A 17,765-nucleotide genomic window follows, 5' to 3' on the forward strand; every position below is an offset into this window, starting at 1 on the left:
GCCTGATCAAATGTCTTTTAACATGTTTACTACTGATCACATATTGACTTTAAAAATCTTCTTTAGAAGAGTTTAAAATCTCTTTTCCAAGAGTGGCCTGAGCAAAAACAGCGGCACAGATAAAGTAAAAAAAAAAAAATTAAAAAAGACACTTGTTAATACATTACATCTGGTTATATACAATGTTTGTGCTGTAGTAATGAAATTGTTTGCTCTTTCAAAGTAAAAGCACTTCCTATGCACCTTCAAACTCTCAATATCCTTTCTTCAAAGTGCAGATGCAACAATATTGCCCTTAATTTTTTTATTTTTCAGTTCTTCCATCAACATCTATGGCATTGTACTGACAAAACAGTGCTTTTAGGCATTCCATGTTTTCTTTTTTTGTCTGTTTTAGTCACATGATACACACAGGAGTTAGTAATGGATTGCATAACCATTGTTTTTGATGACTTTTGATGGTCTAATCATTTTTTCCGCGACTGTACAATATGTATATCCCTCATTTAACCAGGTGAAATCTTCAGAGGGATTAAACATTTCTTTTCTAAGAGTGACCTGGGCAAAACAGCAGCACAGATATAGTAAAATAAATAAATAAATAAATAAATGAATGAATGAATGAATGAATGAATGACTAAGAAAAGAAAGAAAGAAAGAAAAAGAAAGGAAAGAAAGAAGAAAGAAAGAAAAGACACTTGTTAATATATTACATCTGGTTATACACAATGCTGTTATCGTGTAGTAATGAAACTGTTACTCTTTCAACGTAAAAGCACTTCCTATGCACCTTCAAACTCTCAATATCCTTTCTTCAAAGTGCAGATGCAACAATATTGGCCTTAATTTTTTTTAATTTTTTCAGTTCTTCCATAATATCTATGTCATTGTACTGACAAAAACAGTGCTTTTAGACATTCCATGTTTTCTTTTCTTTCTGTTTTAGTCACCCTGATACACAGGAGTTAGTACTGGATTGCATAACCATTGTTTTTGATGACTTTTGATGGTCTCATAATTTTTTCCATGACTGTACAGTATATATATCCCTCATTTAACCAGGTGAAATCTTCAGAGGGATTAAACATCTCTTGACCCGGGTAAAACAGCAGCACAAATATAGTAATAAATAAATAAATAAAGACACTTGTTAATATATTACATCTGGTTATACACAATACTTTATGCTGCAGTAATGAAACTGTTACTCTTTCAAAGTAAAAGCACTTCCTATGCACCTTCAAACTCTCAATATCCTTTCTTCAAAGTGCAGATGCAACAATATTGCCCTTAATTTTTTTATTTTTCAGTTCTTCCATCAACATCTATGGCATTGTACTGACAAAAACAGTGCTTTTAGGCATTCCATGTTTTCTTTTTTGTCTGTTTTAGTCACATGATACACACAGGAGTTAGTACTGGATTGCATAACCATTCTTTTTGATGACTTTTGATGGTCTAATCATTTTTCCGCGACTGTACAATATGTATATCCCTCATTTAACCAGGTGAATCTTCAGAGGATTAAAATCTCTTTTCTAAGAGTGACCTGGGCAAAACAGCAGCACAGATATAGTAAAATAAATAATAAATAAATAAATGAATGAATGAATGAATGAATGAATGACTAAAGAAAGAAAGAAAGAAAGAAAGAAAGAAAGAAAGAAAGAAAGAAAGAAAGAAGACACTTGTTAATATATTACATCTGGTTATACACAATGCTTATCGTGTAGTAATGAAACTGTTACTCTTTCAAAGTAAAAGCACTTCCTATGCACCTTCAAACTCTCAATATCCTTTCTTCAAAGTGCAGATGCAACAATATTGGCCTTAATTTTTTTTAATTTTTCAGTTCTTCCATTAATATCTATGTCATTGTACTGACAAAAACAGTGCTTTAGACATTCCATGTTTTCTTTTCTTTCTGTTTTAGTCACATGATACACACAGGAGTTAGTACTGGATTGCATAACCATTGTTTTTGATGACTTTTGATGGTCTCATAATTTTTTCCATGACTGTACAGTATATATATCCCTCATTTAACCAGGTGAAATCTTCAGAGGGATTAAACATCTCTTGACCCGGGCAAAACAGCAGAACAAATATAGTAATAAATAAATAAATAAAGACACTTGTTAATATATTACATCTGGTTATACACAATACTTTATGCTGCAGTAATGAAACTGTTACTCTTTCAAAGTAAAAGCACTTCCTATGCACCTTCAAACTCTCAATATCCTTTCTTCAAAGTGCACATGCAACAATATTGGCCTTATTTTTTTTAATTTTTCAGTTCTTCCATTAATATCTATGGCATTGTACTGACAAAAACAGTGCTTTTAGGCATTCCATGTTTTCTTTTTTGTCTGTTTTAGTCACATGATACACACAGGAGTTAGTACTGGATTGCATAACCATTGTTTTTGATGACTTTTGATGGTCTAAGAAATTTTTCCATGACTGTACAGTATATATATCCCTCATTTAACCAGGTGAAATCTTCAGAGGGATTAAACATTTCTTTTCTAAGAGTGACCTGGGCAAAACAGCAGCACAGATATAGTAAAATAAATAAATAAATAAATGAATAAATGAATGAATGAATGAATAAAGAAAGAAAGAAAGAAAGAAAGAAAGACACTTGTTAATATATTACATCTGGTTATACACAATGCTTTCTGCTGTAGTAATGAAACTGTTACTCTTTCAAAGTAAAAGCACTTCCTATGCACCTTCAAACTCTCAATATCCTTTCTTCAAAGTGCACATGTAACAATATTGGCCTTAATTTTTAATTTTTCAGTTCTTCCATTAATATCTATGTCATTGTACTGACAAAAACAGTGCTTTTAGGCATTCCATGTTTTCTTTTCTGTCTGTTTTAGTCACATGATACACACAGGAGTTAGTACTGGATTGCATAACCATTGTTTTTGATAACGTTTGATGCTCTAAGAAATTTTTCCGCAACTGTATATTTTGACCAGTTAACCTATTAATGTGCATGTCTACGGATGGACCTGGAGAAAACCCACACAGACATGGAATAAACATGCTAACCCTTCACAAACAGACCCACACCGACTGCTTCTAGGACAGGCATGTCCAAAGGTCCGGCCCGGGGGCCAATCACGGCCCTGCGGTCAGATTTAATACGGCCCCACAGCTTGGGTTTTATATTATATTATTTATGGCCCGCTTGGACTGTTGAACCGAGTACATGAATCATAAAAGGTTCAAAATGTAGTTTCTCCTTTCACCTCATGGTGGCAGCACCACTCTAACTCTATCTGGCTCTACAACCTCACCGTGAACCTTTTTCGCTAATTTCAAACCACGGCGCCTGTAAATAAAAAAAAACGAAAGTTGACAGTGAGGGCTGCCGCTTCCAGGAGAGATAGGAATTACAATTTTTTTTCACTGAAAATCAAGGCAATTATGTTTGCCTAATTTGTCAAGAGACTGTTGCCTTGTTTAAGGAATTCAATGTAAAGAGACACTAGTAGATAAAACATGCTAACGCAAACAAGCTAGCAGGGAGTGAGTGCTCCGAAAAAGTGAAGCTAATTCCAGCTGCTTTAAACTCACAACAGTGACTCTTCATGTGAACCTGGGAGTTAAATGAATTTGCCACCGAGGCAGGCTACCAAGTTGCCAGGTTAGTTGCCTGTAACTGCTGGTGTTATGTACTTGTAGATGTGACACAAATATTACTTTTTGAATGATTTCGTGAAAGACAAGAGTAAGAGTCATATGTTTTCATCTTAAATGTTAACAGACTTTGCATTACTGAGTAATATATGAGTAATGATTACTCATATAAGTCATGTTTAAAATCAATGTGGGGTTAAGATTTGTATCAACTTGGAAGTTTAAGATACTCCACACAGTTTGTTCGATGTTATCTGACTCCAGATGTGAAAGGAAGGCAGAATTTTTTTTTTTTTGTTTGTTTTTTTTAATTTGTTCACACCTGAGTGGCTTAGATTTGGTTACATTGCCATTTAAAAAAATGATATTGTGACAATGAAATTAAAATTGTTGTAGAACAGCGCATTTATATGTAATTTTTACTGTTTAAAAAATGTCTGAAGGGACCACTGGCCCCTGGCAATGTCCACATTATCAGATCTGGCCCTCTTGAAAAAAAGTTTGGACACCCCTGTTCTAGGACGTCTACTGCGAGGCCATTATCCTTCATCACATTATCTCTGAATAAACACAGTCAAACTACAAATTATGGATCAAAACTTTAATATAACATGACAGATAAATATCTGCCAGCGCCAACCGTGAAAAAACATCTTATAAGCTGCATCCAATATCCGACTAATAAATCAGTGCATCCCTCTGAAAAAGTGATATAAAAACCGAAGTGTTCGTTTCAGCACTAGACATAGAGTGAAAGAATGGAATCAGATGCTTAAATCAATACATTTCTTTTACACTGAGGAGTCTGAATATGAAAGTTATGTTATGTTTGTTGCTGCTTGTTCAGACTAAACTCTGACAGTTCTGACCTTGTTCAGACCATTCCAAGCAGATCTTTAGTGCAGTTATTGACAAGAAGTGAATAGGAAATGAACATGGTTTGTGGTTTTACTGCAGCCGTTTTCTGTCTGAAAAGTAAAGCAAAGCTACCAGAGCTGTAATATGAAACCATCAGCTACTGTTACATACGTGAAGGTTGGAACACATCAGCTATTTTCAACACTGTTCACTTATTTCACATCGATGGGATTAGTTCGTCATGTCTTCCATTCCAAATGTTTGTTAGACATTTTCTTGTGCATTGGAAAAAGTCATAATCTCACCAAGTGTATTTTCTCATGTCCAGATAATTTTCATGTTTTTCATTGGCAGATTTTGGCTTGAATTAAGCAAAAAACTCTTGAATTAATCAAAATAAAATCTTTTTTGCTTAATTCAAGATTTTTTTTTTTTTGGCTTCATTCCACATTTTTTGCTTCATTCAGTTTTTTTTTTTTTTGCTTCATTTCAGGATTTTTTTTTTTGTGCTTTGATTCAAGATTTGTTTGCACTGCCTTAATTCAAGATTTTTTTTTATTTTTTTATTTTTTGCTTAATTCAAGATTTTTGTCTTAATTCAAGATTTTTTGCCCTGCTTAATTCAAGATTTTTTTTATTTTTTATTTTTTGCTTAATTCAAGATTTTTGTCTTAATTCAAGATTTTTTGCCCTGCTTAATTCAAGATTTTTTGGCTTAATTCAAGATATTTTGTTTTACTTAATTTCAGGATTTTTTTTTTTTTGTTTGTTTTTGCTTAATTCAAGATTCCTTATGCTTAATTCGAGATTTTTGGCTTAATTCAAGATTTTTTACCTGTTTAATTCAAGATTTTTGTGTGGTTTAATTCAAGATATTTTTTTTTACTAATTCAGGATTTTTTTTATTTTTTTTTATTTTTGCTTAACTTCAACGATTTTCTTTTGCTTAACTTCAGTCTTTTTGGCTTAATTCAAGATTTTTTGCCCTGCTTAATTCAAGATTTTTTTTTTTTACTTAATTCAGGATTTTTTTTTTGGCTTTTCGCTTAATTCAAGATTTTTTTTTGGCTTACTTCAAGACTTTTTTTTGCTAATTCATGCTTTTTTTTTGGGCTTAATTCAAGAGTTTTTTCACTTAATCCAAGATTTTTTTTTGCTTAATTCAAGTTTTTTTTTTTTTTTTGCTTAATTCAGATTTTTTTTTTTTACTTGTTTCAAATGTTTTTCCTGCTTAATTTAAGATTGTTTGTTTGTTTGTTTGTTTTGCTTAATTTAAGATTTATTTTTTCTTAATTCAAGATTTTTTTGTTTGAATTAAGCAAAAAAATAAAAAATAAAAAAATCTGCCAATGGAACAAGTGAAAATTATCTTGGTAAGATTTCATGAAATAAGATTTTCAAGGTCTATTGTGTAAAAATAGTTCTTATATCTCACTGAAAGTTACTCTTTAGTTGATTATGTCTTATTTTAAGTGTGATGAGATCTTTGGACTAGAAATGAGAAAAATACACTTGGTAAGATTTTGATTTTTCCCAGTGCAAACATAGCATTTCCAGTTTATGTACATCACACTGAAATGTTTCAAAACATATAATTCCATTTTAAAAAGCGAAATATCACTCCTTTAAATCCTAATACATCATATAACACCTTTAAATAAGATCATCAGACTTTGTCGGTGACAGCGTACGATAATGGCTTATATGGAGTTGTTAGCAACACTGATACAGAGAACGAGTGCTGTAACTGTAATTAATTGTTTGGACATGGTCTCCTTATGAAACATTTTACATTCCAGTGGGCCTTCACATTTCATTAAGTTTTGGTGCAACTGTTACTTGAACAGAACGACAGTACGATCATGTTGTTTATTCAAACTAGCTCCACAGACCAAGTATGCAGGTTATTTTCTAACGGAATGATAATTACTATTCTATTAAACAAATACTCATGTCTTTAAATAGTTTATCTGCCGCCACAATAAGAGGTCCAGAATTAGGCCCTATTATTGATCCGTTTGTCTCTATAAGTAAGCAAACACCTGACCATAATAACCCTGATAAACCCTATGCCTAGATGTTTATTTATTTTTTTTATTTCGACAATAAAAAGGTCAGAAAAAATGCTGTGAGTGAGTCTGTTTGCCAAGTTTTCCAAAACACGTTTTTTTTCCCAGATCTTTCAAACTCTAGTATTCATTTCTAATTTACTGCAGTTTATAATATTGCTAATACTACAGATTTTCTCCAGCTTCTGGTACAGGCGTGAGTGAAATTATTATAGTTGAACCCAATAAGCAGGGGTGTCAAACATGCTGCCCGGGGGCCAAATGCGGCCCACCAAAGGTCCCAGTTCGCCCCTGGGATGTTTTTTGCCAATGCAAAAATTCCACAGTCTTGAATGGAATTGAGCAAAAAAAAAAAAAAAAGCTGGAATTAAGGAAAACATTTTGAATTAAGCAAAAAAAAAAAAAAAAAAAAAATCTTCAATTAAGTTTAAAAAAAAAAAAACTTGAATTAAGCCAAAAAAAAAAAAAAAAAAAAACAAAAAAATCTTCATTAAGTAAAAAAAATCTCAAATTTAGCAAAAAATCTTGAATTACAGCCAAAAAAAAAAACCTTCTATTAACTAAAACAAAAAACCCTTGAATTAAGCAAAAAAAACAAAAATAATAATAATAATAAAAACTCTTCATTAGGGTTAAAAATAAATAAATCTTCAATTAGGACAAAAAAATTCTTCAATTAAGTAAAAAAATCTAAACTTAACAACTTAAATGTTTTTTTCTTTGTTTTAGAACAAAAAATAACATTAAACTATGAAAATATTTACATTTCCAAACTATCCTGTAACACTAAACTGTGAATAACCTGAACAAATATGAACAACCTGAAATGTCTAAAGAAAATTCAGCACAATTTTAACAGTTTTTCTGCCTGTTCCTCAGTGTTTAGTGTCTTTGTAGATCTGATCCATAATGCACATGGACAAATGAGAAGTTGAAGAATAATATTGTTAAAATTGCACTAAATTTTCTTAAATTTTTTAATTAAAATTTCAGTTTTTTTTTTTTTTTTTTTTTTTTTTGTGGAATTTGCAGAACTTGCATTTACCAACACAAAGTTCCTTCAGGGATTCACTTATTTTGATTTCTCCTGCACAAAGTCAGAAATAAGACCTCTAAGCAAATTTTAGCCGATATACATACATACACACCATTTTTTTATTTATTTTTTTAGTTTATTTTTAATGAGATATATAATAATATTCCATGGGAGTGTCTGTAATCTTTCCAATGTTCGTTAGTCTAAGTAATTCGGTCAGAATATGTTTGACCACTGTGTCACTATCTATAAAAATTCAGACTGATGATCATTACACTTTTGTTTATTGTTGCCTCTTTTGCCTTAACATGTCTTAAACTAGCAGTAGTTTAAAGTTGATACCACTAAACTTCAATGCCTACACCATAATAGTGGAGAAGCAGCATTATGCATTTAAAAACTCATTTAACACAATAATAATATACATCCTTACACTGAACGGAAGTCAAAAATGGATATGATGTTTGTCCTGCACTGTAAAGCCCGGACCTGTTTTACTAAATGCTTTAATTACAATGTACTTAATGATTAAGTTTATTACATTACTAGAAAATATTAAGTATATTCTACTAATTCGTAGACATAGTTGAAAGTCGAAAAAGTTTAAGGTGAACAGAATTAAATCACTAGTTTTAGTCATGACACATCTTTTATTCTCCACATTGCATTGTGGGTATTGGGCATGTTGTTGAAAATGTGTTGCTTTTTCTGTGCAGGGGGTTTAGCGGGTTGTGGTGTTAGTGTTAATTTGGGACTTAATGTGTGTATGTCAGTGTTTATTGGCCTTTTTGTGTTTGTTATGTATTTTTGTAGAGCTGCACCATGAGTCAGAGCCAGAGGGAAGAACTATGGCTTTACTGTTCGTCTTGAATCATATTGTTTAATAAAATCTTTATTGCCATGCCAAAATAATCGCACTTCCCCTGTTCTGGTAAATTACACTGTGCTATCTTCCTGCTTAACTTCCATCCAGGCTGTAATATATTAAGATGAATATTTCATAAAGCCATTTATATTGCAAAATCTTTTAATTTAAATCACTCGGAATGAGTCCATGCACTGATGATATTAAGTTAGTGATTACCGAAGCAACTGACATTGCAACAATTTTGAGTTAAATTAAACTTGGCATTTAGTGTCTGTACTTAAAATAGCATTTCCATTCAAATCAAGCATTTAAGTTTTAATACACTCAAGTTTTCATTACTCATTACTTAAATTTTTTAAGGTAACTGGTTTACCCTCAAATTTTTTTAAAGTTAAGACTCAACTATTCCGGTCTTACAGTGTGCTGCGCTTGCTGTAGACAAACCCAGAAAAGCCATGAACATGATGTTAGCAATGTTACTAGCCGTTTGGGCTTTGTATGTACTATGGGGATATGTTTTATTATTATATTATTATTATTATTATATTATTATTATTATTATTATTTACTTATTTTGAGTTCTTATGCACAAAGACATAAATAAGACCTCTAAGCAATGTTAGCCGATAGACCACAGGGAAATGGTTTAAAATGCATAAGTCCACTTAAAAAAGAAGCAAAATATCACTCCTTTAACCCTTTCATGCATGAATTATGATAACCTTAATCAGATTGTTTTTTCCTGAGTTGGTGTTATATTCCTCTTTAAGGCGTTAAAAAAACATGTGATTGAATTTTTTTTTTTTTTATGAACACTATTTTTCATGGAAGTTACAAAAATGTCCACTCAGCTGGGGCACAATGTGTTTAATTTTTGAAGCAAAGAAACATGTGTTTTACTGACACATACTGTCCTGAAAACTATGAAATAAATGTTTGTTTGTTTTTTAATGTTGCCTAATGCTGATGGTTTTCTCACATTTTAACATACTATAATAGTAGTTATTACTCACCTCAAATAATGTGCAAAAACGAACAAAAAAAACACCATCCGGAAACATAAAAAAACAAAACAAAACAAAACAAAAAAACCTGTTAATTACAGTCTAATAACAATTAGCATTGATTTGCACTCAAATATATTGCTGCAGATCAGGGTTTATCTAGAACAGGAATGTTACAATAACGGTATGAATTGCAGTGTATATGGATGGTGCATAAGTATCCACTGTGTTGGTTGATATGCAAGTAAACAACAAAATCCATGAATATACAAGAGAACAGCTGGAGAATACTGTCCCCTGTAGTGACCACTGCATGAAAGGGTTAAATCAAAACTGATCAGTGCGACAACAGTATCAGGAGAACTACCGTACATGTCCTTTAAGAAAAGCTGTAACCTTAATCCAGTTGTTTGCGTAATGACTACATCTGAAGGACACTGAGCAGAGAGAAGATGTGTTTTACCCCGCGTAGACTTCCTGTCCTGATAACTCACTTAAGCCTTTCAGAAGTAACACCGCTGCTACTTCCATTCCCATCCTAATTTCTCACTCCATTGTTTTTTAATTAGATATGCAGGCACTTCAATTTCCACATGCTGCGACGCCAAACTGGAGAAAGGATGCATGAAGAGGGAAGGAGAAATAAAGCTGGACTCTAGTATCTTGGATGTGGACGGAGGATCATTTCATTGATCTTTTATCTTCCTTCGGAGCGTCAGTGTAAAGAACCAAAGAGCGGGCGGCCTGTCCTGGGAAGTGTCTCCTCAGAGCAGACAACAGATCAGCATGTCAAATCAAGAACATAAGTTGTTTTCAAGCTTTAGACGCTGTGTCAACTCTACAGATCACCAGCAAATTCTGTGACTGGAGCGTCCACTGTAGGGACTCCACCACCCAGACGGAACTTCATACAAGAAGAACTGAGAAATACAGTGGAGCCTGAGAGATAAAATCAAAGAGGGGTTTTAGTAATCTTGGCTCCAGGATTCATAAATAACCTCCAGTAAATGAATACGGGTCACACACACACACACACACACACACACACACTCACAGCCATTACCATTCCTAATCAGTTCAGCGAGAAAGAATGATTTAAGACTTGTACTAAATTTAGACATCAGTATGCAATGTTACCCTCATTCACTAAAACAATACATCCATTATATCCAGTATTCTCTAAATTAGATTTTAAAATAGCACCGCTCACAGAAAAACATCCAAAAGCTTTTGTTTTATTGGAGTAAAATGCATTATGCTGAACAGTTTGACTTGAAAACTTCATTAGTGTAAACAGAACATACGCCTGTCACAGTGTGGTGTCGGGATAGAATGTGACGATTCTGTATGTGAGGATGAGTATTTATACTGTACATGAACCCTTTAAACCCTAAAGTTAAAATGGTTCGTCTGGAATTTTCTATTATTATTTATTATTATTATATTATTATTATTATTATTACCTCTGCCAGCAGGTATTGTGATCACTTTGCTTTGTGTGTTTGCTTATTTGTTTGTTTGCGTGTTTGTTTGTTTGTTAGCAAGATAACTCAAAAAGTTATGACACGGATTTTCATGAAATTTTCAGGATATGTCGATACTGGCATAAGGAAGAAATTATTAAAATTTGGTGGTGATGGGGGGGGGGGGGGGGGGCAGATCTGTCTTGGCAGAGGTCTGCGCTCTCCAAGTGCTTTTTTATTTGTTTGTTTGCAACTTTACAGGAAAACTATTCCAACCATCTTTACCAAATTATACCCGCAGATAGGCCTAGGCCCTGGGACCAACCCATTAAATTTTGGGCCAAGTAGGCCAAAGTTCAAGGTCACAGCAAGGTCACAAAATCTACAATTTTCCTATCTCTCATCATTGAGCAATTTTCAAAAATTCATTAAAAAAATCAAAACGACTCTGATTAACCTCCAATTTGATCCACCCGTAGCTTAGAACAATATCTTGTTGTTGTTGTGAGTGTTACTACCTCCGCCAAGGAGGTTATGTTTTTGCCAGGGTTTGTTTGTTTGTTTGTTTGTTAGCAACATAACTGAAAAAGTTGTGGACGGATTTTCATGAAATTTTCAGCAAATGTTGATACTGGCACAAGGAAGAAATTACTAAATTTTGGTGGTGATAGGGGGGGCCGATCTGTCTTGGCAGAGGTCTGCGCTCTCCAAGTGCTTTTTGTTTGTTTGTTTGCAACTTTACGGGAAAACTATTCCAACCATCTTTACCAAATTGTCCCCACAGATAGGCCTAGGCCCTGGGACCAACCCATTAAATTTTGGGCCAAGTAGGCCAAAGTTCAAGGTCATAGCAAGGTCACAAAATCTACAATTGTGCTATCTCTCATCATTGAGCAATTTTCAAAAATTCATAAAAAATTCAAAAACGACTCCGATTAGCCTCCAATTTGATCCACCATAACTTATAACAATATCTTGTTGTTGTTGTGAGTATATTACCTCCGCCAAGGAGGTTATGTTTTTGCCAGGGTTTGTTTGTTGTTTGTTTGTTAGCAACATAACTGAAAAAGTTATGGATGGATTTGGATGAAATTTTCAGGAAATGTTGATACTGGCACAAGGAAGAAATTATTAAATTTTGGTGGTGATGGGGGGGGGTTGGGGGACTGATGCCTTGGCGTAGGTCTGCGCTCTCCGAGTGCTTTTGTTACCTTTGTTTTCATCGGGATTTTCTGTTTGTTTGTTTGTTTGTTTGTCTGTTGGCAAGTTAACTCAAAACAGTATGGACAGATTGGATGAAATTGTCAGGAACTGTGTGATACAAGGAACAAATTTTGGTGGTGATGGGGGGGGGGTTCTCCGAGAGCTCTTTCTAGTTATTATTTGTCTTTTCTTCTTTGTGTCTGTAAACCTGTGCATTATGTAATTTATTTGTTGGAGATTTTTCCTTTGACATCTTGTGTTTGTTAAAAACTTCTTGATGTTTTATAAACACATATATTATGTACTGTACATTTTGAAAATAAACACTTGAAAAGTCAACCCTTTGCTTCAGACTTCTCCCCCGAAGCCACGCCTCCAGAGTACTGGACTGTACTCACGAGGGGGAGGGACAAATGACAGTTGAGTTTGATGACATATCACTATTCAATCATTTCAATGGGCCGGTTAAAATGACTGGATGGTGTTTTTTCAGTCCTCACTAAACACTTTTTACTTCTGTGTTAGAGCACTGAATTAATTGGTTGCAGTCGGGGTGTGAGGGGATTTTAGTAATATGGTAAAAAAAAAAAAAAAAAATGCTCCAGGAAAACATCTCCTACACCACCTTTAAATAGAACTCGTGTACGTGTTTACCAGCTGAAATATTCTCAGCTCATGGGGCCCTAATGCAGATCATGTGAGACCTGTACTACTGTATGGGTTCCTTCAGTCCATTCAACCAGACCACTCCATCAAAAGTCATCAAAAACAATGGTTATGCAATCCAATACTAACTCCTGTGTGTATCATGTGACTAAAACAGACAGAAAATAAACACGGAATGCCTAAAAGCACTGTTTTTTGTCAGTACAATGCCATAGATATTGGTGTAAGAACTGAAGTGATTTTAGTTTTTTATCAAGAAAACCGTGGAAAATGACTGGATATCAGCTCTGAAATGAAATGCTTTTTTTGTGGTATTATATTGTCCAAAACAATGTAGCTATAGTTGTACCAGTCATTAAAATGAACAAGAAATTGAAGAAACACATGGAATATGTTGCTAACAGACTGGAAACTGACTGAAATGATCTCCTTGAATGCTTTTAAATCCAAACTGGATGTATGTATATGTGTGTATATATGTGTATATGTCTATATGTACAGGGGTTGGACAAATAATGGAAACACCTTAAAAAAATCAACAAAATATAATTTAATATGGTGTAGGTCCGCCTTTTGCGGCAATTACAGCCTCAATTCTCCGAGGTATTGATTCATACAACTTGTGAATTGTTTCCAAAGGAATTTTAAGCCATTCTTCAGTTAGAATACCCTCCAACTCTTTTAGAGACGATGGCGGTGGAAATTGGACGTCTTACTTGAATCTCTAAAAATGACCATAAATGCTCAATAATGTTGAGGTCTGGGGACTGTGCCGGCCATACGAGATGCTCAACTTCATTAGAATGTTCCTCGTGCCATTCTTTAACAATTCTAGCTGTATGGATTGGGGCATTATCATCTTGAGGTGAAGGTGTTTCCATTATTTTGTCCAACCCCTGTATATACTGTTGGTTTAGACCAGTGTTTCTCAAATTGTGGGTGGGCCCCCTAGGGGAGGCATGAAAGATTGCACTGTAAGCCCGGATAAGTAGAGTTTACTCCAAAAATTTGAGGCAAGTGATTGCACTTAAATGATTTGAGTAATGATCGACTAATCAATTGGTTTAAGTAGGTTCAACTTTAATGCTAAAGTATTGAACTTAAACTATTAAGTAGAAAACACTAAAGACAAGTTATTTGTACTTTAAATCTGTTGTAAAATCAACCCCACTATCCAACCGTTCAACTCTGCATTTTAGGTTACACTGACTCATTTTCTCAATTGCAGCCAGATTAATTTATCATTGATTAAACTTTTTTTTTTTTTTTTTTTTTAAGATAATGAAACTCAAAACCTATTCCTGACCAAAATAGTTATGAAATTATTCAATTTACTGTAGTATAGCATGAATGGAAGCTAGCTCAATACAATTTGTCAGTACAAGAGATGCTTTTAACTTGACAAGACATTAAGATTTCCATTGCTCAATAGTAGTCTTAGATGAACAGAAAAGCCATAGTTCTTCCTCTGGCTCTGACTCATGTTGCAGCTCTACAAAAATACAAAAACAAACACAAAAAGGCCAATAACACTGTCCATACACATTAAATCCAAATTAACACTAACACCACAACCCCGCTGAACCCCTGCACAGAAAAATAACACATTTTTAATCACACGCCCAATACCCACAATGCAATGCGAAGATAAAAAGGTGTGGTCATGACTAAAACTTAGTGATTTAATTCCATTCAACTTCAACTTTTTCGTACTTTTAACTATGTCTACAAACTAGTAGAATATACTTAACATTTTATAGTAACATCATAAACTTAAATTATCTAAGTGCACTGCAATTAAAACATTTTAGTAAATACAAATTCGGGCTTACAGTGTGCTGGGGGGGGGGGGGGGGGGGGGGCATGGGATTGTTCCTGGGTGTTTTTATTTTTTTTTCTTCTTCAGGTTAAGAACATGTATCAGGTGGAACTAATGTTTTAGCACTGGAGCACCCTGGACTCATTTTAGGGACGTACAACAAACAAATCTAGCGCCCATAGTGATCTGTCACTAAACCTAGATGAAGAGCTTAGACTTTGTACAGTTTGCACTTTAATGTCTGAGATATGCAATGTCAACGGGTACATTACAGTCACTGATATTGTTAAAAATGTTCATCTTTGTTATCAAAATTGTTTTGTTGTTCTAAAAAAAAGTACTTTATTGTCTTAGTTGGATGATAATTGCAGATTTTCCTATTTTTATTGGAAAAATATCATCTCAGGGAGCAGTCCTGTTGAGTTGACTTGTATGGTTCAAGCAAAAAACGAAGTTCTTTTAATCTGAACGAAAATTATTAAAGGAAAAGCAAAAGTATTCTTATAATACGGATGTTTCTTTCAATAAAAGTTACAATTGCACCACTGTTACAATGTTGTGGGGTTTTGGGGGGGGGGGCGCATGGAGATTTTTTGTCCTCCAAAGGGGGGGCCTGAGAGAAAAGATTGAGAACCAAGGGGTAAGAGCTACTAAGTTATGCTTCTTCTCACTACTTTTCAAATAAGACTTTTTTTTTCTTTTTCTTTTTGCATGTATTATTATTTTATGTTCCTTGGATTTTCATTTCAATATTATGTTGTGTAAAAAAAAGTCAGTTGGAGTTGGTGGCAATCAGGAAGCTTGTATCATTTCCATATTCGAAATACTCCAATTTATACTTCTTCCCACCCCTTTTCGGGCATTGTAAATGAAATTATTGTGCATTTCTTCTGACTAAGATTGTTATGATTCTTGATATTTGTATTATTATGCATGTTTTACAAGTGCATATATGTTAAATTTCATTGCATGTTCGGAATAAATCACTAAATCAAAAATCACAGTACATAAGTCAATAAAAGAAAAACAAACAAACAAAAAAAAACCCCTCAAACTCAATAACTTGCATTTGTTTTTCATAGTTTGACCTGTCCTGTAAATTCTTGTATGTTGTAACTTGGCCAGGACTTCCTTGAAAAAGAGGTTCTTGATCTCAAATAAAAGTAAAAAAACAAAAAAAAAAACAAAAAAACAACAACATGGGTTTAGGAAAGCATGGAGATTTTTTGTCCTCCAAAGGGGGGCCTGAGAGAAAAAGATTGAGAACCACTGGTTTAGACAAAGGGGTGAGAGCTATGCTTCTTCTCACTACTTTTCAAATATGACTTTTTTTTCTTGATCTTTTTGCATGTATTATTATTTTATGTTTCCTTGAATTTTCATTTCAATATTGTGTTGTGTAAAAAAAAAGTCAGTTGGTAGCATCAGGAAGCTTGTGTCATTTCCATATTCGAAATAACTCACTTTATACTCTTCCCACCCCTTTTCGGGCATGTAAATGAATTATTGTGCTTTTCTTCTGACTAAGATTGTTATGATTCTTGATATTTGTATTATTATGCATGTTTTGCAAGTGCATATATGTTAAATTTCATTGCATGTTCGGAATAAATCACTAAATCACAAATCACATCAGTGGGTACATAAGATGCAAATAAGATTAAATAAATTCATACTTCTTCTTACTCCTTTTCGACCATGCAAAATTCAGATTTGTATGTGCTTGGAGATAGATTCTGTCCATTTGAATGTTTTTTTTTTGTTTTTTTTTTTTTTGCATGTTCGAAATAAATAAATAAATCAAAAGTCAATAAAAGAAAAACAAAACAAAACAAAAAAACTCAAACTCAATAACTTGCATTTGTTTTTCACAGTTTAAATTTGTGTATGTTGTAACTTGACCAGGACTTCCTTGAAAAAGAGTTTCTTGATCTCAAATAAAAGTAAACAAGGGTAGTCTTAATATTTTTCTCCGGAGCTGTACAACAATAACTTAATTTTACGCGTATTCATCACCAAAAAAAAGTCACCAAACACACTTGTATCCACCCAAAACCGGTTTGTGTTTACCTCCAAACTCCATCAAACTTCTTGCATTTCTACATCTTCCTTATGGCTTATTCCTAAAAGTCAGTGTGATTCACAACAAGCAATGATTTTCTGATGAGATTCCACATGAAAGTACGTGCGCGCTTTTACGCACGGCTACATTTACCAACCTGCAGATAGCTGGTGTCCTCCGGTCTAAAGTGCTGTCGACAGGCTTGAAAAAGAAACTGAGGTGTGGGAAATTGTGCAGCCAGTAGGTCCACCACGGAGCAATGTAATCAAGCCTTGCAGTGGCCATTTCTGCCTTCAAGTCAACCCTCTGCTGTCAGTCAAACCCCTGACCAGACAGACCCGCTTCCCTGTTCGGACTTTGGCACTCCCAGATGTTCCCAAAGTAGAAAAAAATGAAAAATTAAAAAAACAAAACAAAAAAAAAACAACAACAAAAAAAAACAAAAAAACAAAAAACGCACGTCTGGAGTAGTTGCAATTCGAAGTTATTCTTCAGCCATGGGATTTTCCAAACAACACATATTAATATTTCCGGCTCCTTTTTCCATAGTGCTGCTCTCCACAACTGCGCGTCTGCTGGAAATAAATTAGGCTGGGCTCCAGCTTCAGTGGCGGACATCCACGCAGATCCGAGCCACGGGATCTAGTGACGTCATAAGCCTGCCTCCTCTAACAAAGAAGGCGTGACACACACTTTTTCCATAAGGTAAAGCAGGCCCGCGAGTGTTCAACTTAGAAAAAAGTACACGCAAATACACGCACTTAGAATAAAAATATAATAGGAACGCATCCAAATTACGCACGAGCTGAGAAATTAACCCATAAAGACCCACTGTCATTTTTTTCCCCCTATATTTCAATTTTTTTAAAAGTGATTTATCAGCATTTATCTTGACATTATCCTCTGTTTTCTGAGTTTTTACAGTGAAAATCATGTGTTTTACCATATTTAACCTCCGGTATCCAGGTGCGCCTTTTACACTTTGCACTTCGTGTTAAAAAAAAAAAAAAAAATCATATTATTTTTCACAATTTAACCCTTTCATGCATGAATTATGAGA

The 17,765-nt window shown here is 33.9% G+C and overlaps 1 pseudogene; it reads right to left on the bottom strand.

Moving 5' to 3' along the window:
• Positions 1 to 17,269, bottom strand: part of LOC115424202 (protein tweety homolog 2-like) — a 105,101-nt pseudogene extending 87,832 nt beyond the window's left edge.
• Positions 17,270 to 17,765: the final 496 nt, after the last annotated feature.

This window comes from Sphaeramia orbicularis, chromosome 8 (genome assembly GCF_902148855.1).
Source record: "Sphaeramia orbicularis chromosome 8, fSphaOr1.1, whole genome shotgun sequence".
NCBI lineage: Eukaryota > Metazoa > Chordata > Actinopteri > Kurtiformes > Apogonidae > Sphaeramia > Sphaeramia orbicularis.